We start from the raw sequence: 25,862 nt of genomic DNA on the forward strand, positions 1-25,862 counted from the left end.
GTAATATGCCAAATGTTTCAGTTTATTTTGATAACATTTACGTAATGACATCTACGTGGGGCGAACATATCCAAACATTAACATCAGTTTTGCGTAGGTTACGCTCACATGGCCTCACTGCCAAGCCGAAGAAATGCTTCCTTGGGTATAACAAGATTAGATATCTTGGACTGATACTTTCTAATAACTCTCTGCAGCCTCTCCCCAGTAAGATCAAAGCTTTATTAGAATTTAAATTCCCCAAAACCAAGAAACTCATGCGTAGCTTTCTTGGTTCTGTAAATTTTTATGCACGGTTTATCCCGAATCTTGCTGATCTTACAGGCATCTTATCGGACTTCCTTAAAAAGTCTGTGAAGGAACCTCTTGAACTTTCCGACGTAGCTCGGGAAAAGTTTAATGAGATTAAAAGTATCTTTGCGAAAGACCCTATGCTTAAGATTCCAGACATTAATAAAACATTTTGTTTGAGAACTGATGCCTCCAATACTGGCTTAGGTGCGGTGCTACTACAATACCATGATGGTACTTCCTTCCCTGTATGCTTCCTAAGCTGGAAACTCCTTCCCGCAGAAACAAGATACTCCACAATAGAAAAGGAATGTTTAGCCCTTGTGTGGGGTATCTCCAAACTTAAATTTTATTTGCTGGGAAAAGAATTCATTTTAGAAACGGACCACAAACCTTTGATATACCTAGAAACTTTTAAGGGAACCAACAGTCGCCTCTTGAGGTGGACATTGGCACTCCAGGCTTTTAAGTTCCATATTGTGTATATCAATGGTTCATCCAATTATTTCTCTGACTGGTTAAGTCGTGACAGTCAGTAGAAGATTTGTTGCCTTACACGACTTCCACATGTTAGAACTTTTTCCTCGCCTATTCTTCTTATACTCCTTGACTATAAGTCTTGGTATGGGGGAGTGTGAGGGAAAAGTTCAATAGATAGGAGTAGAGAGGGAATATATAGTAACAATAGTTTCATTGCCGGCTACTCGTTAAGGTAGGGTCAGTCTAGCTCCCGATATTCCTGCCTTTTCTCCCCCAACCCCTAAATTGATAGTTTGTCTGCCGGCTACTAGTTAAGGTAGGGTAAGTCACGCTCCCGTTTTTCCCGCCTTTTCTCCTCCACCCCTAAAGTGATAGTTTGATTGCCGGCTGCTTGTTAACGTAGGGTCAGTCTAGCTCCCGCTATCCCTTCCCCTCCCTCTTCCACCTCCCCCCCCCCCCCGAAAGGTGACGTGTGGGGCTCTGGTCAAACAGTAAATCACTCGACTCACAGCTTCCAACACTACTGTAAGTACATGCCTGCCTTGTATTCTAGTGGATTTATTGGTTAAAAGCTTCACTTTTGATCAATAATAAACTTAGTCTTTTCAGCCTTGCTCTATGTTGACTGTTGCAATAATCACCACATCTTTTAAGTATCAGACTTACCATGGAGAGTGATTATTTAATCAGTGGGTAACCTGTCTGTCTTTCCAGCTTGGACATCAGAGAGGGTCACCTGGCAATCAACGAGCAGAACAGGAGAAGGACTAACGTCCAGAGACTTCTCCATTTTGTATTGAACTACCTGTGCACCTGTATGAAAGTGCAGGACGTAACTCCACAGTATTGCAGCGGTAAAGAACCTGCTTTCCTGTCATCGGGATAATAATCACGGCGATTCTCTGTGAAGAACTAGCCAGTGGATGGTCACCAACACCTGCGACCTCCCCCCCCTTATCATCAGCAACGGCTACGGTTTCAACAACAGTGTCACCAACACCAGACACCCTTGTAGATATTAGCGTTGAGTTCAAATGTTATTTTATTCATTTCATTTTTCATTTTTTCTTTCAAATAGGATATACCTTTCATGTTTTGTTTTTATGTTTGATTTAATAAATAGTGTTTATCTTTGTGAATTATTTCTTTTTCTATTCATTAATTTTCCTGAGGAGGAGCCAGCCTGAGTAATACTATCTGAAGTTGTTACAGGGATGAGTAAGCCTTCACAATAAATAAATAAATAACAAATAAATAAATATAAAAACATCCTGCCCCACGCAGTGTAAGATGGGGAAAAATAAATCTGTGACCATGTGTGTGTATGGTTTAAAATAGGGACAGCGTGTATTTTCGAATGGTTTTTATGGTTTTATTGGCAAGTTTCTTGGTACTATTTGATAGAATGGAAGACATATTACTGATATATAGATAATTTTGAATGGTTTCAAAACAGGAAGTAGCCTGAAACTGAGCTCAAAGTAGAGGAAATATTCGATTTTTGTTGATATTCCAATGGATGGGAAAGGCCCACCCTACAACTCCCAGTTTGTTTTATGGGTTTTTAACAGATCTAATTCAATTATTGTGACACTGTAAACCATGAACAATCTTTCCTGGTTATATATTATTATCTGAGAAATTGACTAAATCTTATATTTTTTTGTGTAAATAAGAATTCAAGACAAATCAAGTGTGATATAGGAGAGGTCTGGGAATGTGACCGATGAACAGAGAAAATTTTGCTTTAGTGCAAGGAATGTCTACGTTGTTTATTATGGACTCTATTTTTAAATTAACGTTTTTTTTTATTTTATGTGAAATTGGCCAAATTACCGAATTCTGATCACTTTATTGGGTAAAGAATAAAAAACACAGTATCATGACTGAGACAATGCATAAATAACCCACAAATAGGAGAAAGAAACTTATGACGTCGTTTCGATCTGACTTGGATCATTAACTAGTTGAATGAGCGGTTTCTTGTCCTTAATCGATAAAACGGAAGACTTACTAGCAAAATAATCAAGAATTTGGTCGACTGGAACAATGTAATTGGCCTAAAATAGGACTCAAAGTGAGCAAAATTGCCGGTGCATAAACTGCGCCGAGACCGCCAAGTTTTTTAGAATAGATTTTGCCACTGACGTGGCTAGTTTACTATGCGCCCCATATCCATCCTGTGGACGGTAGCGCAAGAGTATATGGATACACAGAAGGCCTAGGAACTAGGCCCCAAAAGGGTTAACAGGTGTAAATATTGATTTATATCTACATATCTACAGTTCACTTATCTGTTACAAGCAAATTTAGGAAATTTGCTTAGTATATCTGGTATCTTATTTTCATTAATAAGATATCTTGACATGCCACATAGGTTATTATACCGTCTCTGTATTTCTCAATAAGTGGACAATTAAGCACATAGTGTTCAAGACAGTGACCATATGCCTGACCACATAATTTACATTTAGTTTGATCATCATCTGTGTATCTCCCAAACTGCCAGAAGTACTTGTAACCAAGCCTAAGCCTGGCCACTACAACATCAGTCAGTCTGTTCACATTGCAAGTTGCTCCATAAACATGCTTATCTATGTTCATGTTATCATAGTGGGTTATAGATCTACTCAGGCTTCTAACTGCATTCATATAACAATCATTTTCTTTATTTGCTTCTCTCTTAATATTATTCCTAATGCTAGACACAGTTATACCAAAGTTATATTCTACATTCTCCTTCAGGGTACTCTTCTTGGCTAACATGTCAACTTTATCATGAAGGAGTAATCCAATGTGTGATGGGATCCATAGCAATAGTACATAAATCCCTTGTCCCTGATTTTTGAGCATCTATACCTGGCTTCTCCAATGAGCATGTTATTGGAGTTGTTATATGAGTCAAGAGCCTTCAATGAAGACATAGAATCAGTAATGATGATAGAGTCAAGCTCAGTGTCATAAGTTAGCTTTAGCGCCATTAGGATTCCAAACAATTCAGTTTGCAATGTAGACGCCCAGTTGTTAATTCTTATGCCTAACTCAACAAATTTATTATCGTTCTTAACTAGGGAGGTGGCAACAAGAGCAGATACAGCCCTGCCAGAAGACTCCTGTTTAGATCCATCAGTGTATATAACTTATGATAACTTATTACTATCAGCTAGGTGAGAAATTTCTTCTCGAGCAGTTGCTTTAACAAGAGATTTAAGGAAGGGATTACTAGAAATGAGCTTCTTGGGAGGGACTTGCAGGTATGTGATATTAAATGAACACATCTTCCATGGAGGGGTGAAATGCTCTTGTTGCCTACAGTAATACAGTTCATGCAGGTTATAAAACTTAACGCAATTGCACGTTTTCACAGTCCATTTAGATCTGTGTGTATTTACCTCTAGACACTTGGTAAGATTCATTGTGACAGTGTCTGGTTCATTTCTTAATATTCTAATACCAAGAACAGTGTTAATCTCAACAATCCTATCACTGATACTAGAAATACCAAGCTCCTTCCTCATATTAAGAACCTTTGTAGATCTGGGACACCCAAAAGTAATTCTGAGAGCTTCATTTTGCATTAACTCCAAGGGTCACAGTGTAATTCCTTAATTTTAAGTTATCCATCAAATTTCGTACTGGGGGGGGGATTATTTTTGACAACGAGAACAAGTTTCAGGTCGGGGTCTGGGGTTAAACCATTCACCAATAAAATATCACTTATTACTTATTAAATGCAATGTTTGCAGCTTTCACAGAGACTCATATAAAAGATCACTTTGTCAGCAAAATATAGATACCTGGGTTAAACTTAGATGCAACCAACAGGCAACAAGCTTATATATTAAAATTAAAAAAGTTAAATAGTCGTTTACTCGCACAGTCACTTAACACTGCAAACGATGTAGATAAAGTTTTGGCAGTAAGAAGTGAGAACAAGAACCTGGTTATCGTACTTGTATGTAAGCTGTCAGATACAACTTCCCAACAGTACAAGGATCAGGTATCAAAAATTAAATATTATCTGGAAAATCTTTCAATCCTGGTACCAGATATCTTGTTACTTAGTGATTTCAATTTAAGACATTTATAATGGAAGACTTATCAGATAATGTAACAGAAGAGATAATCCCAAGAGGCAGCTCAAAGTCTCACATATATGAACTATAGGAACATACTAATGAATACACCTTAAGCCACCAAATAGTGGAACTGACAAGACTAGAAAATACCCTTGACCTCATATACACGAATAATGGTGCTGCAGACCGTAAATTCAGATCACAATCCTATGATTGTTCAGACATACGAGCACACGGATCCTGAGCAGCAAAACAAGTCATGAGAGTGCTCAACAAATCCAACTTCAACAACATCAGCTGGGCTCAGATAAATCATGTCTTTAAAACGTACTGCAGCGCTGTATGACCATGGTAGGTTTAGCGCTTCTTTTTGATTATAATAATAATTTAAAACGTACTAGGAAGATGCTCTATAAAACATGGATCCGAAACACTATCTAAAGAGGATTAACTTTATGGCAATAGAAGAAGCCTCAAGTCATATACCACTAAAAAAAAAGATGATTTAAGCTAGAGAGAGACTATCCTTCTAGAGGCAAAGACAAAGAATTGCAGAATTTGCCATAGGTACTAGACTATCTGAAGTGCGGAAAGAAACACTGACTAGAGAAATAGAAGATAATGAACATGAATGGATCATATAGAGTCCAAGAGAAACAGAAGAAGCTAAAAGCAATTAATGAAACTGAAAGAAATCCAGAACAAAAACCCCATCCAGTATCGGGCCTTGCTCAAAGATGAACTTGAACTGATGACTACAAGAAATGAACGAAATACTTGTCTCAAAATAATTCTGTTCAGTGAGCTACTAATCACATTAAAGGTTGACAACCTGAATAAATTCTTTTATGAACTAAACTTTATCAGCATACTCAAAATTTCAAATATAACCCTAACCCAACTGGACTTCATAAAAGCCAGTGACAGCATGCCATACTGTCATTGTTTACCAAGAACTGTAAGTAACCCCTACTGCATGCCTTAAATATTCCATAAAGAGAGAGAGCCTAGATACAGGGGTCATCCCACAGGCGTCCAAAACAACGGATATAGCCCCACTCCACAAAAAGTGGCAAAGCAATAGTAAAGAACTACTGCCTATTAGCATTTTTGTCCCACATTAATAAAATCTTTTGAAAACGCTTTAAGAAGTAAATCACTGACTACATGGATTCACGACAGTTATATGAGTCTGGCCCAAGGCCAGACTCATATAATTGTAGAGTAGAAAAGAAACTGTAGAGTAGAAAGATTCTTGAAATTCATCAAAGGTAAATCAAACGCAGAGTTCAAGGAAACATGGGTTTAGAATAGGTCGCTCCTGCCTTTCAACTACTGGACCATTCCTTATAGGTTTAGCGCTTAGTTCCGATTGTAATAATAATAATAGACCATTAAGACATGGTCATGGAAACACTGGAAGACAAAACGCAGATATAGTATATAAAACTTTGCAAAAGGCTTTAATGAATGCAATCATGGAGTAATAGTGTACAAATAGGTGCAAAGGAATAATTGGAAAAGTGAGTAGATGGATGTTTAACTTTCTAACAATCAGAAAGCAAAGAGTAATAGTAAACAGAGTTAAGTCAGGCAGTCATGGTGAAAAGCTCTGTTCCCCAAGGGACAGTTCTAGCCAATACTTTTTTCCTCATTCTCACGTCGAACATAAACAGGGACGTAAAGTAAAAGGACACAAGTGCAACTAATGTGACATTTATTGTGGCAACGTTTCGCTCTCCAGGAGCTTTATCAAGCCATTACAAACAATACATGGACACAGAGGGTATATAAAGGCTCTGAGTGAGGTGCAATACTAGTGAGGTACCATTTCGATGTTCACATATATGAACTATAGGAACATACTAATAAATACACCTTAAGCCACCAAATAGTGGAACTGACAAGACTAGAAAATACCCTCGACCTCATATACACGAATAATGGTGCTGCAGACCGTAAAATGATCTCACTTCTATTCCAGTCAAGATACCAAGACCAAAAGAGGCATCATCATCGGGTTTTTCCTAAGAGCATACCGAATTTGTAGTCCTGAGTTTCTTGACGAGGAATGTACATACATTCACCAAACATTCACTGAGTTACATTTTCCTTTTTTTTTCATCAAAGACTGCAAGAAAAGAGCTCTTCAGATCATTAATTCTCCACGCATCAACACCGATCCCAACAAAGTTATAATTCTTCCCAACAGCCAGGTTGCACTAAACGTCTCAAAAGTACTTTCACAAGTTAACACCAGAGTCGCCATCGCTTCTAGCACTTCAATAAAGGATCTAACCAGGACAAAACCCAAGCACCACGAACCAGTCAATGCAGGAGTTTACACTATACCTTGTGGAAGCTGTGACAAGATCTACGTAGGTGAAACAGCAAGAAACCTCGACACCCGCCTCAATGAACACATTTACGCATGTAGGAACGACAACTTAAACAACGCCTGTGTACAACACCGAAATTCCACCAATCATCTCATGAAATTCAGAGACGCCCAATTAGCGATCAAAGAAACTAATTTCCGCAGACGCAAGTGCCTTGAATCAGCACTGATCGCTGTTTCGAATACAATTAAACAAAACAACGGCAGCTTCACCATCTCCGAAGTCTTAGCAAGAATCCTCCTGAAAACAGTAAACCCTGCCATCACATAGTCTCTCCTGTTATACTACACAAAGCACATTACAGAGAGTGAACACTGAAAAAACCTGCCTCTTTCCAGTCTATATTTGTCCAACTTATTTTTATGTTACCCAAGTAATAGCTTTTATATCCTTTTACTCATGTACGAATTAATTGCTCTACCATATTGTATTATTTTTGTTACTACTACTACTACTACTACTACCACTAGTGAGCATCTAAATGGTACCTCACTAGTATTGCACCTCACTCAGAGCCTTTATATACCCTCTGTGTCCATGTATTGTTTGTAATGGCTTGATAAAGCTCCTGGAGAGCGAAACGTTGCCACAATAAATGTCACATTAGTTGCACTTGTGTCCTTTTACTTTACATATTGTCGGTAATTCTACCAACTTTATTATAATAAACAGGGACGTAAATTACAGCACCATATCATCTTTTTCAGACGATACTATGCTAGAATTTGCATGAGAGTGTCATCCACTGAGGACACTGGAAATCTGCACGCTAATATAAATAAAGTCTTCAGTGGTCCTCAGAAAACAATATGATGTTCAACTGAGGACAAATTTCGGCTACTCTCATAAGTGAATTTATTCAGGTATACACAAATACAGTTACAGTACAACATAACATAAAATTAGCTCTAAAGTATAGAGTTCAGGATTGCTAATGTCAAAGGATTTCGCTTTCAAGGATTATGACAGTGTTATCACAGCTGCAAAGAAAATGATAAAATGGATAATACGAACTTTTAAAACAAAAAGAATATTGCAGTACGGTAACAGATAATGTAGAGAGAAATTTCATTGCACGTATATATTTAGTCAAATACCTAAATTACTGGGAAAGTTTGAAGTCACTCGACGTGTACTCCTTGGAACGCAGGTGAGATAGATGCATCATATATTATACCTGGAAAATCCTAGAGCGACAAGTCCCAATTTTGTACACAGAAATCACTCCCTACGAAAACAAGAAGCTCGGCAGACGGTGCGAAATACACCCAGTGAAAATCAGAGGCGCCATGATTACACTAAGAGATAACACAAGACTTTCAACAACCTCCCATCACACGTAGGATGATTACCAACATACCTTTGGTTGTCTTCAAGGGGGAACTTGATAAGTTCCTCAAAGTCAGTTCCTGATCAGCCATATTGTGGTTTGTATGTTGAACTGCGTGCGACCAGCAGTAACACCCTGAAGAAAATAAAAATGCATAATACCATGGCTGGAACAATGCACAAATAATCCGCACTTAGGTCCCGTAGGTCGATTGCTAGCACACAGTTCACACACTGAGGTCCGGGGTTAGATCCCTGTTACAGTTGGAAAACATTAGGACGTTTCCATCAGACACCTGCTGTCCATGTTCACCCATCAGTAAAACGGGTACCTGTGTGTTAGTTGCCCGAAATGCTCTACATAACAAGGGGCTTTCTATATAGTAGTATATCACTGATGTCACCTAGGCCTGTATACCTAATACATGTACTTGTAGATAAAAAGATATTATTATTATTATTATTATTATTATTATTATTATAAGGACACTGAAACGAATGACAACGTTACGGTCCAACTTCGACCATTAACTGGCCAACGGAACAGGGCCATAAGTTTACCTCCCAAGTGTTGGTTATTGTGTCGAGTAAAAGCTTTGTTGGTTAAGTCTTGATCTACCAGGAGGCCTGGTATGGGACCGGGCCGAGGGGGATGGGACGTTGACCCCCGAAAACACACTTCAGGTATCCAACAGGTGTTCTTTTCCCTGCAAAATGAACCAGCGTCGTAAAGCCAGTCAAATAAATTCTGACCCTTACGAACGAAGGTTAGAAGGAAGAAAAACTAAAGAACTCAGGCAACCACTTTAGGTACCTCTTTACGGATACCTAATAATAATAATAATAATAATTATTATTATTATTATTATTATTATTATTATTATTATTATTATTATATATCAAGGTAATGTTATTAATGTCAATACACTGTGAGACAATCTTACGTCACTAAAAAAAATATTTTAACACATTTCAATATAACCAAAAGTAACATCTGTGAAGTGACGTCAATATCAATGAAATGCATAGTGACGTCTGAGTAATAACGTGATTAAGGACGTCTGAGTAAGAGTTGTCAATACTGTGACGTCAGTTTTGGCGATGTTAAAACCATCATTGCAAGAGAGTGTACGTCAACAATGACGATGGTTTAAGTGACGTCAATGCAGTGACATAGTGTGAGGAAGTAGCTTAAGTGGTAGCGCCTTCCCCTAACATCTGTAAGGAACCAGGTTCAAGCTTCACCTAGCACTAAGTAGGCACCTAGGTGGTAATGCTGTGGGTGTCTTCACCTAGCAGTAAGTAGGTACCTGGGTGTTACCTCCATCTTCTAAGTCAATACAGTGACGTCAGTGTGACGTCAATACAGTGACATCAGTACAATGTCAGTATAAACATCAATACAGTGATGTCAGTGTGACGTCAATACAGTGACATCAGTATGAGTGACGCCAGTGCAGTGACGTTATTGTGACAATAGTGACGTCAGTGTAAGTGACGCCAATACAGTGACATCAGTGGCATAATATAGTGACATTAGTGTAAGTGACGTCAGCGTAAGTGACGTCAATATAGTGACGTCAGTGTAAGTGACGCCAATACACTGATGTCAGTTCAAGTGACGTCAGTGTATTGACGTCGCTTATAATAACTTCATTTACACTGACGTCACTATATTGACGTCACTTACACTGACGTCAATATAGTGATGTTAGTGTAAATGACGCTAGCAAATGACGTCAGTGTAAGTGACGCGTGTGACATCAACACAGTGACGTCAGTGTGACGCCAATATAGTGATATCAGTGTGACTCGAAATACAGTGACGTCAGTGTGACATCAATATAGTGACGTCAGTGTGACATCAATATAGTAACGTGAGTGTGACAGCAATACAGTGACGTCAGTGTGACGTCACAGTGACGTCAGTAGCACGTCACGACGCAGCTGCTGCATCAAATGGAACTTTCTGGGGTAAGAAAGGGACCAAAAGTGATCGGGTAATTAGGCAGTTAATTACACAAATGATAATTAGGACTTGTGTTGACTGAGCAGTGAGGAGAGCAGAGTGATGTCCCTCCCCCCTCCCCCCCCAGGGGGTGGTGGTAGAGGGGTGGGGGCACCACTATAACAACCTCTATCATCACTCAATGACATGTACCACCACAACCCTCTCCAGTCTTACCAACCACAACCACACCTCTTACAACCACAACCACACCTACAACCACAACCACACCTCCTTCAACCACAACCCCCGAGAAGAACTATGAAGCTGCTGTGTTTCAAATAAAATGAGAAATAATTTGGGAGTGAGCGAAATGAACGCAAGTTAGTGGGAAGAGTCGAAGAGAATGAAACTGTCCCAAAGCGAGCTTTGAGAGTGTCAATATTTGCAGTTGAAATAACTTGCCATCCGTTATCAAATAATTCTTCTTGTGGTTCAGTATTAACTGCCTGCAAAATCTAATTCCGTAGGCAAACATGGAAGCGTTTGAAAACCGTTTTAAACAAATTTTCAATATGTAGTCGCGGGGGATTGACGCAATGTAAACACCCGCCATTATTAAACTGGGGCCGCCTGACAGAATTGTCAGTAGGGGGAAGGGAACATCAGGGGAGGAGGACACGGGGGAAGGGAACATCAGGGGAGGAGGACACGGGGGAAGGGAACATCAGCGGAGGAGGACACGGGGGAAGGGAACATCAGAGGGGAAGGGAACATCAGGGGAGGAGGACACAGGGGAAGGGAACATCAGGGGAGTACACAGGGGAAGGGAACATCAGGGGAGGAGGACACGGGGGAAGGGAACATCAGGGGAGGAGGACACAGGGGAAGGAAACATCAGGGGAGGAGGACACAGGGGAAGGGAACATCAGGGGAGGAGGACACGGGGGAAGGGAACATCAGGGGAGGAGGACAGAGGGGAAGGGAACATCAGGGGAGGAGGACACAGGGGAAGGGAACATCAGGGAAGTACACAGGGGAAGGGAACATCAGGGGAGGAGGACACGGGGGAAGGGAACATCAGGGGAGGAGGACAGAGGGGAAGGGAACATCAGGGGAGGAGGACACGGGAGAAAGGAACATCAGGGGAGGAGAGCACGGGGAAGGGAACATCAGGGGAGGAGGACACGGGGGAAGGGAACATCAGGGGAGGACACGGGGGAAGGGAACATCAGGGGAGGAGGAGACAGGGGAAGGGAACATCAGGGGAGGAGGACACAAGGGAAGGGAACATCAGGGGAGGAGGACACGGGGGAAGGGAACATCAGGGGAGGAGAGCACGGGGAAGGGAACATCAGGGGAGGAAGACACGGGGGAAGGGAACATCAGGGAAGGACACGGGGGAAGGGAACATCAGGTGAGGAGAGCACGGGGGAAGGGAACATCAGGGGAGGAAGACACCGGGGAAGGGAACATCAGGGGAGGAGGGCACGGGGGAAGGGAACATCAGGGGAGGAAGACACGGGGGAAGGGAACATCAGCGGAGGAGGACACGGGGGAAGGGAACATCAGGGGAGAAGAGCACGGGGAAGGGAACATCAGGGGAGGAAGACACGGGGGAAGGGAACATCAGGGGAGGAGAACACGGGGGAAGGGAACATCAGGGGAGGAGAGCACGGGGGAAGGGAACATCAGGGGAGGAAGACACGGGGGAAGGGAACATCAGGGAAGGAGGGCACGGGGGAAGGGAACATCAGGGGAGGAAGACACGGGGGAAGGGAACATCAGCGGAGGAGGACACGGGGGAAGGGAACATCAGGGGAGGACACGGGGGAAGGGAACATCAGGGGAGGACACGGGGAAGGGAACATCAGGGAAGGAGGGCACGGGGGAAGGGAACATCAGGGGAGGAGGACACGGGGGAAGGCAACATCAGCGGAGGAGGACACGGGGGAAGGGAACATCAGGGGAGGACACGGGGGAAGGGAACATCAGGGGAGGACACGGGGAAGGGAACATCAGGGAAGGAGGGCACGGGGGAAGGGAACATCAGGAGAGGACACGGAGGAAGGGAACATCAGGGGAGAGCACGGGGAAGGGAACATCAGGGGAGGACGCGGGGGAAGGGAACATCAGGAGAGGAGGGCACGGGGAAGGGAACATCATGGGAGGAGGGCACGGAGGAAGGGAACATCAGGAGAGGAAGACACGGGGAAGGGAAGATCAGGGAAGGGCACGGGGGAAGGGAACATCAGGGGAGGACACGGGGAAGGGAACATCATGGGAGGAGGACACGGGGAAGGAAACATCAGAGGAGGAGGACACGGGAGAAGGGAACATCAGGGGAGGAAGACACGGGAGAAGGGAACATAAGGGTAGGAGAGCACGGGGAAGGGAACATCAGGGGAGAAAGACACGGGAGAAGGGAACATAAGTTGAGTAGAGCACAGGGGAAGGGAACATCAAGGGAGGAGGGCACGGGGAAGGGAACATCAGAGGAGGGCACGAGGGAAGGGAACATCATGGGAGGAGGACACGGGGGAAGGGAACATCAGGGGAGGACACAGGGGAAAGGAACACCATGGGAGGAGGACACGGAGGAAGGGAACATCAGGGGAGGCCACGGAGGAAGGGAAAATCATGGGAGGACACGGGGGGAGGAGAGCACGGGGAAGGGAACATCAGGGAAGGACACGGGGGAAGGGAACATCAGGGGAGGACACGGGGAAGGGAACATTATGGGAAGAGTACACGGGGGAAGGGAACATCAGGGGAGGACACGGGGAAGGGAACATCAGGGGAGGAGGCACGGGGAAGGAAATATCAGGGGAGGAGGACACGGGAGAAGGGAACATCAGGGGAGGACACGGGGAAGGGAAAACCAGGGGAGGAGGGCACGGGGGAAGGGAACATCAGGGGAGGAGGACACGGGGGAAGGGAACATCATGGGAGAAGGACACGGGGAAGGTAACATCAGGGGAGGGGACGGAGGAAGGGAACATCAGGGGAGGCCACGGAGGAAGGGAACATCATGGGAGGAGGACACGGGGGAAGGGAACATCAGGGGAGGAGAGCACGGGGAAGGGAACATCAGGGGAGAACAAGGGTGAAGGGAACATCATGGAAGGACACGGGGGAAGGGAACATCAGGGGAGGACACGGGGGAAGGGAACATCAGGGGAGGACACGGGAAAGGGAACATTATGGGAAGAGTACACGGGGGAAGGGAACATCAGGGGAGGAGAGCACGGGGGAAGGGAACATCAGGGGAAGAGGACACGGGGAAAGGAACATCAGGGGAGGAGGGCGCGGGGAAGGAAACATCAGGGGAGGAGGACACGGGGGAAGGGAACATCATGGGAGGACACGGGGGAAGGGAACATCAGGTGAGGAGGGCACGGGGGAAGGGAACATCAGGGGAGGAGGACACGGGGGAAGGGAACATCAGGGGAGGACACGGAGAAGGGAACATCAGGGGACACGGGGGAAGGGAACATCTGGGGTGGCGGGCACGGGGGAAGGGAACATCTGGGGAGGAAGACACGGGGGAAGGGAACATCAGGGAAGGAGGGCACGGGGGAAGGGAACATCAGGGGAGGAAGACACGGGGGAAGGGAACATCAGGGAAGGAGGGCACGGGGGAAGGGAACATCAGGGGTGGAGGACGCGGGGAAGGGAACATCAGGGGAGGAGGGCACGGGGGAAGGGAACATCAGGGGAGGAGGACGCGGGGAAGGGAACATCAGGGGATGACGGCACGGGGGAAGGGAACATCAGGGGAGGAGGGTACGGGGGAAGGGAACATCAGGGGAGGAGGGCACGGGGAAGGGAACATCAGGGGAGGAGGGCATGGAGGAAGGGAACATCAGGGGAGGAGGGCACGGGGGAAGGGAACATCATGGGAGGAGGACACGGGGAAGGAAACATCAGAGGAGGAGGACACGGGAGAAGGGAACATCAGGGGAGGAGGACACGGGGGAAGGGAACATCAGGGGAGGGCACGGAGGAAGGAAACATCATGGGAGGACACGGGGATGGGAACATCAGGGGATGAAGGCACGGGGGAGGGGAACATCAGGGTAGGAGGGCACGGGGGAAGGGAACATCAGGGGTGGAGGACGCGGGGAAGGGAACATAAGGGGAGGAGGGCACGGGGGATGGGAACATCAGGGGAGGAGGGCACGGGGGAAGGAAACATCAGGGGAGGACGGCACGGGGAAGGGAACATCAGGGGAGGAGGGCATGGGGGAAGGGAACATCAGGGGAGGGCACAGGGGAAGGGAACATCAGGGGAGGAGGACACGGGGGAAGGGGACATCAGGGGAGGAGGGCACGGGGGAAGGGAACATCAGGGGAGGACGACACGGGGAAGGGAACATCAAGGGAGGAAGACACGGGGGAAGGGAATATCAGGAGAGAGGGAAGAGAAGACTAGGGAAAGGTCACGAAGGAAGGGGAATGGAGGGAGGAGAAAGAGAAGGGAAAGAACATAAGGTCGGAGGAAGGGGTCAGGGCTGACACAGGGGAAGGGACACAGAGGAATGACCCACCGAGGAAAGATGACATAGGGAAAGGGACAGCAGGGGGTGACAGGGAAAGGCACATGAGGGGGTGACACAGGGGAAGGGATACGGGACAGTGACACAGGACAGTGACACAGAGGAAGGGACACGGGACAATGGCACAGATGAAGGAACACAGGACAGTGACACAGAGGGACATGGAACAGTGACAAAGAGTGACATGGGACAGTGACACAGAAGAAGGGACATTGGACAATAACACAGAGGAAGGGACACGGGTCAGTGACACAGGAAGGGACATGGGACAGTGATACAGGAAGGGACATGGGACAGTGACACAGAGAAAGGGACACGGGACAGTAACACAAAGGAAGAACATAAAGACTGATAGAGAAAATATGGGAGTACAACACACCTTCCCTGATGCGCTCTTCCCACCTCCCTTCCCTTCCCTTCCCTTCCCTTTCTCACAGCCGCGTCCTTCCTTCTGTCCATCTTCGTGACCCAGTCCCCTCCCTATCTGACCCCCTATGCCCATGGGTTTACCCCTTCCCCCCATGATCTTACCTCTCTGCAGTGGGTCTTCTCTCCCCCCTCAACCCCTTCCACTATGATAAATTAGGTAAAGTAAAAGGACACAAGTGCAACTAATGTGACATTTTATTGTGGCAACGTTTTGCTCTCCAGGAGCTTTGTCAAGCCGTTACAAACAGTACATGGACACAGAGTGTATATATAGGCTCAGAGTGAGGTGCAATACTAGTGGTAGTAGTAGTAGTAGAGATATAAGTTGTAGTAGTAGTAGTAATACAATATGGTAGAGCAATGGTGTTAGCTTGTGAAGTACTTTCACAAGCTAACACCAGAGTCGTCATCGCTTCCAGCACTTCAATAAAGGCTCTAACCAGGACAAAATCAAAATACCACGAACCAGTCAATGCAGGGGTTTACACTATACCCTGTGGAGACTGCGACAAGATTTATGTAAGTGAAACAGCAAGAAACCTCGACACCCGCCTAAATGAACACATTTACGCATGTATTTATAAGGATTACAATGCGGGGTTTACAGATTTTGAATATTGTGTGGTTTACATGTTTTAAAATACTAATTACAGAGGGGGCACTAGGACACCTAGCATGGCTAGGTATTTCCGGCAGACTTAGATGAATTTTATACTTTAAATTATTACAGATTATGGTATTAAGGCTAAGTGACTACATTACAGTTTGTGAGTTTGGCACAATACATAGTGTCTATATTGGAGTATCACAGGCAAACTTATGACTAGTTAGGATTTATTATTTTAAGATTAAGATTCGTATTTCTGTATTTATAGACAATGGGTGAGTGTAAGTGTGAACCACCAGGTGGTTTACATGTAGTTAGTTGACGGGGTGTATCAGGGAGATAAGATGTTTTCTAACTGTAGTTTTGAAAGTGATTAATGTATCTGCAGTTCTAGAGTTTTCAGGTAGAGTGTTCCAGATTTTAGGCCCTTTGACATACAATGAATTTTTGTAAAGGTTTAGTCGGACACGGGGAATGTCATAGAGATGTTTGTGTCTGGTGTTATGCCTATGGTTCCTGTCACAACTATCAAGAAAGCATTTTAGGTCAAGGTTAATATTGGAATTTAAGGTCCTGTAGATGTAGATTGCACAGTAGTAAGTGTGGATGTTCTGAACAGGGAGTAAGTTTAGATCCATCAAGAGTGGGGGGGTGGGGAGGGTGTTGCCAGGGATGGGATTTAGTGATCATTCTTACTGCGGCTTTTTGTTGGGTTATTATTGGCTTTAGGTGTGTTGCTGCAGTTGATCCCCAAGCACAAATAGCATAGGTGAGGTATAGATGTATAAGTGAATGGTATAGTGTGAGAAGGGCAGTTTGCGGCACGTAGTATCGGATCTTGGAGAGGATCCCAACCGTTTTGGATACTTTTCTTTGTTATGTGATGGATATGGGTGCTGAAATTTAGGTTGTTGTCGAGGTATAGACCTAGGAATTTGCCCTCATTATGTCTGGCAATTAGAGTGTTGTCGATCTTAATGTTAAGTTGCGCAACGCCTGCTCTGCTACCAAACATAATGTGGTAGGTTTTGTCAGTGTTAAGTGTAAGTTTATTGGCTGTCATCCAAGTCGATATTTTGAACAGTTCCTCATTAATAATGGTGTTGAGAGTAGCAAGATTAGAGTGGGAGATGACGTAAGTCGTGTCGTCAGCAAAGAGAATGGGTTTCAGGTGTTGGGATACCTTTGGAAGATCATTAATGTAAATGAGGAAGAGCAGGGGACCAAGGACACTTCCATGCGGAACTCCAGTATCAAGTGGCCTTGTTGATGAGGCTGTGTCTTTAATGGTAACATACTGATACCTATTAGTAAGGTAGGATTTGAAATATATAAGCACATGGCCTCTTATACCATAATGGTCAAGTTTGTGGAGTAGGATGCCGTGGTCTACTGTGTCAAACGCTTTTCTTAGGTCAATAAAAATTCCTAGCGGTATTCCTTATTTTCCAAAGCTGTGTAAAGCAGATCTAGCCTTTTTACAATTGCATCATTAGTGCTCTTATTTTTCCTGAATCCAAATTGGCAGGGGTTGAGTGTGTTTTGTGCCGCTATAAATGAATTTAGTCTCCTGTGCACGAGTTACTCGAAGATTTTGGATAGCAATGGTAAGTTTGGTATTGGCCTATAGTTGTTTACGGCTGTAGGGTCACCACCTTTATGTTTTGGTGTAACCCTTGCTGTCTTGAGTAGTGTCGGGAAAATGCTAGTTTCTAGTGACTTGTTAAAAAGTAATGTAATAGCATGCGAAAGGACATGGGCCACTCGCTTGTACAATGATGGTGGGACGTGAGACAGATTCCCTGAGTTATTTTTGAGTGACTTTATAATCGCGGTGACTTCCGTGGGCTCAGTTGGTACAAGATAGAAGGAATTTGGAAAATTCCCATCTAGGTAGTCCCCGGCACGGGCGTTGGTACGTGGGATTTTACTGGCGAGATCAGATATTTTGTTTGAGAAGAAGTCGTTTATCTTGTTAGCTGTATCAGTGGGATGCAGTGGTGTTTCCTTAGGTTCAGTTAGGACAATATTCTTGTTTTTTTTCAGTTTGTGGGTCCCCAGAATCTGGGAAAGTGATTTCCTGGTCTTTTTTATATCTCCTCTTGTGTCAGTGAATCTGCTGGAGTAGTATAGTTGTTTGGCTTTCTTTATTAATTTGGTGAGAACTGATGAATAGTGTTTAAGAATATCTTTGTGTATTAAGCCCTGTCTATATTGCTTTTCATATTGGTGTTTCTTATCAATGGATTTCAGAATGCTGCTGGTTAGCCATGGGCCACCTAGCCATTTATTCGTGATCTGTTTTGTTTTTAAAGGACAATGTTTGTTGTATAGTCTAAGTATTTTGTTAAGAAAAATGTCTGTCCAATCGTCAATACCATTGGCCTTGGAGAATTCTGTAGTCCAGTCAACAGTCTCTAGGTCTGCTGTGAAATTCCTTATTGAGGCCTCGTCATGGAGTCTAAATGAGACTTTGTTGTATTCGAGTGGTGGCTTATTAATGTTTGTTAAGAGGAAGGTAGGGGTAGTGGTCTGTAGTGCTGTGTGTGATTATCCCTGATTTAAGAGGGGCTAGTATATTGGTCCATATGTGGTCTATTATGGTTGCACTTGTCTCAGTCATCTTGGTTGGTTTAGTTATTGTTGGTATGAGAAGTGTGTTGTTCATATTGTTGATGAAATCAGTTACAGGCTGATCATCTGGTAGGCCAAGGTTGATATTGAAGTCTCCAGCTAAGAGAAGGTGGTGCTTGTTCATTTGTCTGTTTGCTATTAGTGCCTTTAGATTCTCACTGAAATTTGGGATGTTTGTGTGGGGTATCCGGTAAATGGCACCGATTGTTATAGGCGTCTTAAGTTTTTTTACAGTAAAATTAGCAAAAATGTATTCCCCATATTCATCACTAAAGCAAGTGGTGCTAATACAAGATAGCTGGTTAGAGTAATAGATTGCAGTACCACCCCCAACTTGGTATGGTCTGCAGTTGTGGATTGCTGTGTATCCTGGTATTGGGTAGATATCTATTGTGTCCTGCTTAAGCCAGGTCTCAGTAAGAATAATGCAAGAGAAGGGTGTCTTTAGCGACTCAAGGAGTGCCAGGAGGTCATCATAGTGTTTGCTTAAGGACCTGATGTTGTAGTTAAGAACTGATAGACTTTGAGCAGTGTTCAGGATAGTGCTGGCTTGTGATGCTGTGTAATAAAGGCAGTTACTTTCCAACAAGTTTTGATTGTGTGTTAGATTATGGAGGTTTAGATCAGGGTCAACGTGATCATTCATCTTTTATGTTTAAATAGTGGTTATTTATATCCTGCATCCTTTGGTGTGTTCTAATACTGATATCTGTAGTAGTGGGAAGTTTGGACAAGTATATAGCTTCTAGATCAATAGTTCAGAGAATCGACACGTTGATAAATTAGACACATGTGCAACTCTTGGGTATCTTTATTGAGGAAACGTTTCGCCACACAGTGGCTTCATCAGTCCATACAAAGGAGAATCTTGAAGAACAGGAGGTTCTCTGAACAATTGATCTACAATCCTGTCAGACACTGCAACTTCTTGGGATCTTAATACTTGGGAATTCTTCGCTTGCCTAACCCTTGTGCACGACCTACTTCCACACTGAACAAATGTGACACTACCAACGACTGCTGCACCTCTCCTGCCTACGGTTTATAAGCTCCTTCTCCGCTCATATGCCGTATTCTGTTCAAGATTGATGGACTGACCACATCGACTCAAGGCTGAGGGACTGATTACCTCATTCTCATCCTGTTCTTCAAGATTCTCCTTTGTATGGACTGATGAAGCCACTGTGTGGCGAAACGTTTCCTCAATAAAGATACCCAAGAGTTGCACATGTGTGTAATTTATCAAGCATATAGCTAAAGCACTTTGATCATATAGAGTATAGTCACTAATAAACATAATGAAGTTGATATTGTCTATGTGTTGTGCTAGAATGAGCTAAAGTACAACTACGTATAAACTAATGACATAAAAATACAAATTACAAATAGCACAAGACTCACTCTTATAATTGCACTAAGGTCTAATATAATGAATTTGGTGTTGTCTATGTAATGAGCTAGAATGAGTTAAAATACAACTAGGTATAAACTAATAACATAAGAATACAATTGCACTAAGGTCTAATATAAGTTGTTAACAAGAACAAGAGTATAACTAGATTGAAATTGACAAGATAAAATACACAAATTATTGTTCCAGAAGAATAAAATAGAAAAATAAAAATGGCAATGACTTGGTTATAATATGATAGTAAGATGGTAGACAGGTACATAGGTGCACAGGTACACAGGCACACAGGTACATAGGTGCACAGGTCCACAGGTCCACAGGTCCACAGGTCCACAGGTACACAGGTACACAGGTACACAAGTGCACAGGTACACAGGTGCACAGGTACACAGGTACACAGGTACACAGGTACACAGGTACACAGGCACACAGGTACACAGGTGCACAGGTACACAGGTACACAGGTACACAGGTACACAGGTACACAGGTGCACAGGTACACAGGTACACAGGTGCACAGGTACACAGGTACACAGGTACACAGGCACACAGGTACACAGGTGCACAGGTACACAGGTACACAGGCACACAGGTACACAAGTGCACAGGTACACAGGTGCACAGGTACACAGGTACACAGGTACACAGGTACACAGGTGCACAGGTACACAGGTGCACAGGTCCACAGGTCCACAGGTCCACAGGTACACAGGTACACAGGTGCACAGGTACACAGGTACACAGGTGCACAGGTACACAGGTACACAGGTACACAGGTACACAGGCACACAGGTACACAAGTGCACAGGTACACAGGTACACAGGTGCACAGGTACACAGGTACACAGGTGCACAGGTACACAGGTCCACAGGTCCACAGGTCCACAGGTACACAGGTACACAGGCACACAGGTACACAAGTGCACAGGTACACAGGTACACAGGTGCACAGGTACACAGGTACACAGGTGCACAGGTACACAGGTACACAGGTACACAGGTCGACAGGTCCACATGTCCACATGTCCACAGGAACACAGGCACACAGGTACACAGGTACACAGGTACACAGGTACACAGGTACACAGGTGCACAGGTACACAGGTACACAGGTGCATAGGTGCACAGGTACACAGGTACACAGGCACACAGGTACACAGGTACACAGGTACACAGGTACACAGGTGCACAGGTACACAGGTACACAGGTACACAGGCACACAGGTACACAGGTACACAGGTACACAGGTACAAAGGTACAGGTCCACAGGTCCACAGGTACACAGGTACACAGGTACACAGGTACACAGGTACACAGGCACACAGGTGCACAGGTACACAGGTACACAGGTACAAAGGATAATATAAAGGTTGGAGGTGAATATACAAACTTGAAAATTTGGCAACAAAATGTTAAGAAAAGTATAAAATAATGATCAATGTACAAAAGTAAAACTGACTGGTAGTAAATATGGTGTTTAATAAAATTTTAGTAAGTAATAATGATTACAAGAAATATTAATTAATAAAAATAAATTGAAAAAGAAATATCTATTTCAAGTACTAAATTTTAAGAACAGTTATTTGGATTCAATATTGTAGTGGTAGTTATACTAGAGGTTAATTGGCAGTACAAGGTAGTTAAGAGTAAGGAACTGCTCTAAGATAGTAAATGTGGTATTAAAACAGGTTATGGTAATTAAACAAGTAATGGTAATTAAAATAATGCCGAAAATGTTGAGAGTAAATTGTAATGATAGTAAAAAATGGTATTTGATCATAAATTTGGTAAGTAATAGCAATTAATAGTATTTAAAGAAATATGAGGTTGTAATATGGACAGAGAAAGTATTAATTAAGCAAATATTTAAGCAAACAATAATAATTAAGAAAATTATATAACATAAGGTGACTTATGCTTACTAGTAAAATCACATTACTGAGGTAGTTGATTTTTTATTACTAAGAGATTGTACTGTGAAATTTGAACAATAATGGAGCAAAACATACACTACATTACGTAGGCTTTTAGGTTGGACATTGTTTAGTTATTCTCTGTAAAATTAGTATCCCTGAGAAATCGTGATAGATCATTCTCGTTCGTGATTGTGTACAGTTGACCTACATTTGTTTTCCTAACTAGAATTTTCCCATCCCGTGTGAAGCATTGGTGTATTGTGTCGTTATTCTCCCGCTTAAGTTTTCTGACTCTATACAGGAGGTTCTGACGTTTTTTGGTGAGACACTCGTTTATGTATACCTCTTTCTTTACTTTAATAGACGTAATAATTAAGTCTTTTTTCATGTCATGTGAGCGGAACTTAAGCGTAACACAACGTAGGAACGATAACTTGAACAACGCCTGCGTACAACACCGAAATTCCACCAATCATCTCATGAAATTCAGGGACGCCCAATTAGTGATCAAAGAAACTAATTTCCTCAGACGCAAGTGCCTTGAGTCAGCACTGATCGCTGTTTCGAATACAATTAAACAAAACAAAGGCAGCTTCACCATCTCTGAAGTCTTAGCAAGAATCCTCCTGAAAACAGTAAACCCTGCCATCACATAGTCTCTCCTGTTAATACTACACAAAGCTCATTAAAGAGAGTGAACACTGAAACAAGCTGCCTCTTTCCAGTCTATATTTGTCAAACCTATTTTTATGTTACCCAAGTAATAGCTTTTATATCCTTTTACTCATGTACGAGTTAATTGTTCTAACATGTTGTATACTACTACTACTACTACAATACACAACTTATGTCACTACTACTACTACTACTGCCACTAGTATTGCGCCTCACTCTGAGCCTATATATACCCTCTGTGTCCATGTACTGTTTGTAACGGCTTGACAAAGCTCCTGGAGAGCGAAACGTTGCTACAGTAAAAATATCACATTAGTTGCACTTATGTCCTTTTACTTTACATATTGTCGGTAATTCTACCAACATTATTACATGATAAATTAGACACATGTGCAACACTTGGGTATCTTTACTGAGAGAAACGTTTCACCACACAGTGGCTTCATCAGTCCATACAAAGGAGAATGGTGAAGAACAGGAGGAGTTTGAGGTAATCAGTCCTTCAGTCTTGAGTCAATGTAATCAGTCCATCAATCTTTTCAAGGCTGAGGGACTGATTACCTCAAACTCCTCCTGTTCTTCAACATTCTCCTTTGTATGGACTGATGAAGCCACTGTGTTGCGAAACGTTTCCTCAATAAAGATACCCAAGTGTTGCACATGTGTCTAATTTATCAACTTGTCGGTTCTCTGAACCATTTCTCTACATCCCTTCCACTATGCAACAAGTTTCGCGGCATCCACTTTAAAATATCCTGTCACACCAAGTGGAAGATATTCATCAATCGTCAGATTTACTTTTCTAAGATATAAAGAGAAAGATATCAGCTCTGGCAGACCAGAAAACAGATATCCAGCGAGCTGACAGCCCTCGTATCAAGCACTATTATGTCTCTCTCAGAAATTCATGTTTATTGTCAACATAACACGTCCACTAGATTGTGGCACAGTGAGTACCAGTATCAGGATGGCATATCGTCACCTGTGGCAGGTGCAGGCAGCCATAGGTGAGTCTCCCATCCATGTTTATTCATCATGTAAGCTCTGTGAAAAAGAGGAAGTACACCACCTTTACCACTTTATAGTTGAGAGTCCAGCTGTCAGTGACTTTAAGCCTGGTGAAATAGGACACTTGGGAAGTGTACTTTACCCACTCTGAGATGCTCGAGGAAATGCTTATTGTCCACCCTGAATTTGACAGCTCTCATTTACCAAACTGCGGAAGGCTAGGACTCGACCCTACGAACCTTATACCGCCTCCAGAGACAGCACAATGTACGTATCGTTGTCTCTGGAGGCGGTGTAAGGTTCGTAGGGTCGAGTCCTGGCCTGCCGCAGTTTAGTAAATGATTTAAAATCACTTGTTTCGTGATTTCATTGCTATATAGACTGCTTGTTGAGGTGGGTATTCAAACAGGAGGAGGCTGAAATTAATCCTCGAGATACCACTGTCACGAGTGTCCTCGGATCACAAGAAAAACATGTAGCTCAGCTGTATGCGTGATTCTTGTAGGATTGCTGGCTCAAGTGGTAAGGCGATGCGTACATTGTGCTGTCTCTGGAGGCGGTATAAGGATCGTAGGGTCGAGTCCTGGCCTGCCACAGATTGGTAAATGATTTAATATATATATATATATATATATATATATATATATATATATATATATATATATATATCAATAACAACATTGCAGCTAACCGAGGATTTTAACCCATGTCGTTTTGGCCCGCCTCATGGTGAGCGAAAATCACACATGATGCACTAACCCACGGGACCACGCAATCCTACAAGAATCATGCACCTAGCAGAGCTAGGTGTTTTACCATGATTCGAAAATATACAGTGGTGTGGGTACCTCTGAGCTAATTTCATTCTACTCCCCATTTGATGTACTATCCTCCACGCTCTAACCCACAGGACCATGCAATCCTACAAGAATCACGCGCCCAGCAGAGCTAGGTGTTTTACCGTGATCCGAGGACATACGGTGGTGTGGGTGCCTCTGAGCTAATTTCAATCTACTCCCCGTTTGGTGTACTGGCCTCCACGAGCAGTACTTTACATTATTGTAACCACGAACGAGTGGTACTGAATCAATAACAACACTGCGACTAGCAGAGGATTCGAACCCATGTCGTTTTGGCCTGCCTCATGGTGAGCAAAAATCACACGTGACGCTCTGGAGTTTACCTGGAGAGAGTTCCGGGGGTCAACGCCCCCGCGGCCCGGTCTGTGACCAGGCCTCATGGTGGATCAGAGCCTGATCAACCAGGCTGTTACTGCTGGCTGCACGCAAACCAACGTACGAGCCACAGCCCGGCTGGTCAGGTACCGACTTTAGGTGCTTGTCCAGTGCCTGCTTGAAGACAGCCAGGGGTCTATTGGTAATCCCCCTTATGTATGCTGGGAGGCACCTAAACAGTCTCGGGCCCCTGACATTTATTGTATTGTCTCTTAACGTGCTAGCGACACCCCTGCTTTTCATTGGGGGGATGTTGCATCGTCTGCTGAGTGATTTTCGTGTGAGTGATTTTCGTGTGCAAGTTCGGTACTAGTCCCTCTACGATTTTCCAGGTGTATATAATCATGTATCTCTCCCGCCTGCGTTCCAGGGAGTACAGGTTCAGGAATTTCAAGCGCTCCCAGTAATTGAGGTGTTTTATCTCCGTTATGCGCGCCGTGAAGGTTCTCTGTACATTTTCTAGGTCAGCAATTTCACCTGCCTTGAAAGGTGCTGTTAGTGTGCAGCAATATTCCAGCCTAGATAGAACAAGCGACCTGAAGAGTGTCATCGTGGGGTTGGCATCCCTAGTTTTGAAGGTTCTCATTATCCATTCTGTCATTTTTCTAGCAGATGCGATTGATACAATGTTATGGTCCTTGAAGGTGAGATCCTCCGACATGATCACTCCCAGGTCTTTGACGTTGGTTTTCCGCTCTATTTTGTGGCCGGAATTTGTTTTGTACTCTGATGAAGTTTTAATTTCCTCATGTTTACCACATCGGAGTAATTGAAATTTCTCATCGTTGAACTTCATATTGTTTTCTGCAGCCCATTGAAAAATTTGGTTGATGTCCGCCTGAGCCTTGCAGTATCTGCAAT

Source organism: Cherax quadricarinatus, chromosome 32 (assembly GCF_038502225.1).
Source record: "Cherax quadricarinatus isolate ZL_2023a chromosome 32, ASM3850222v1, whole genome shotgun sequence".
NCBI classification, from domain to species: domain Eukaryota; kingdom Metazoa; phylum Arthropoda; class Malacostraca; order Decapoda; family Parastacidae; genus Cherax; species Cherax quadricarinatus.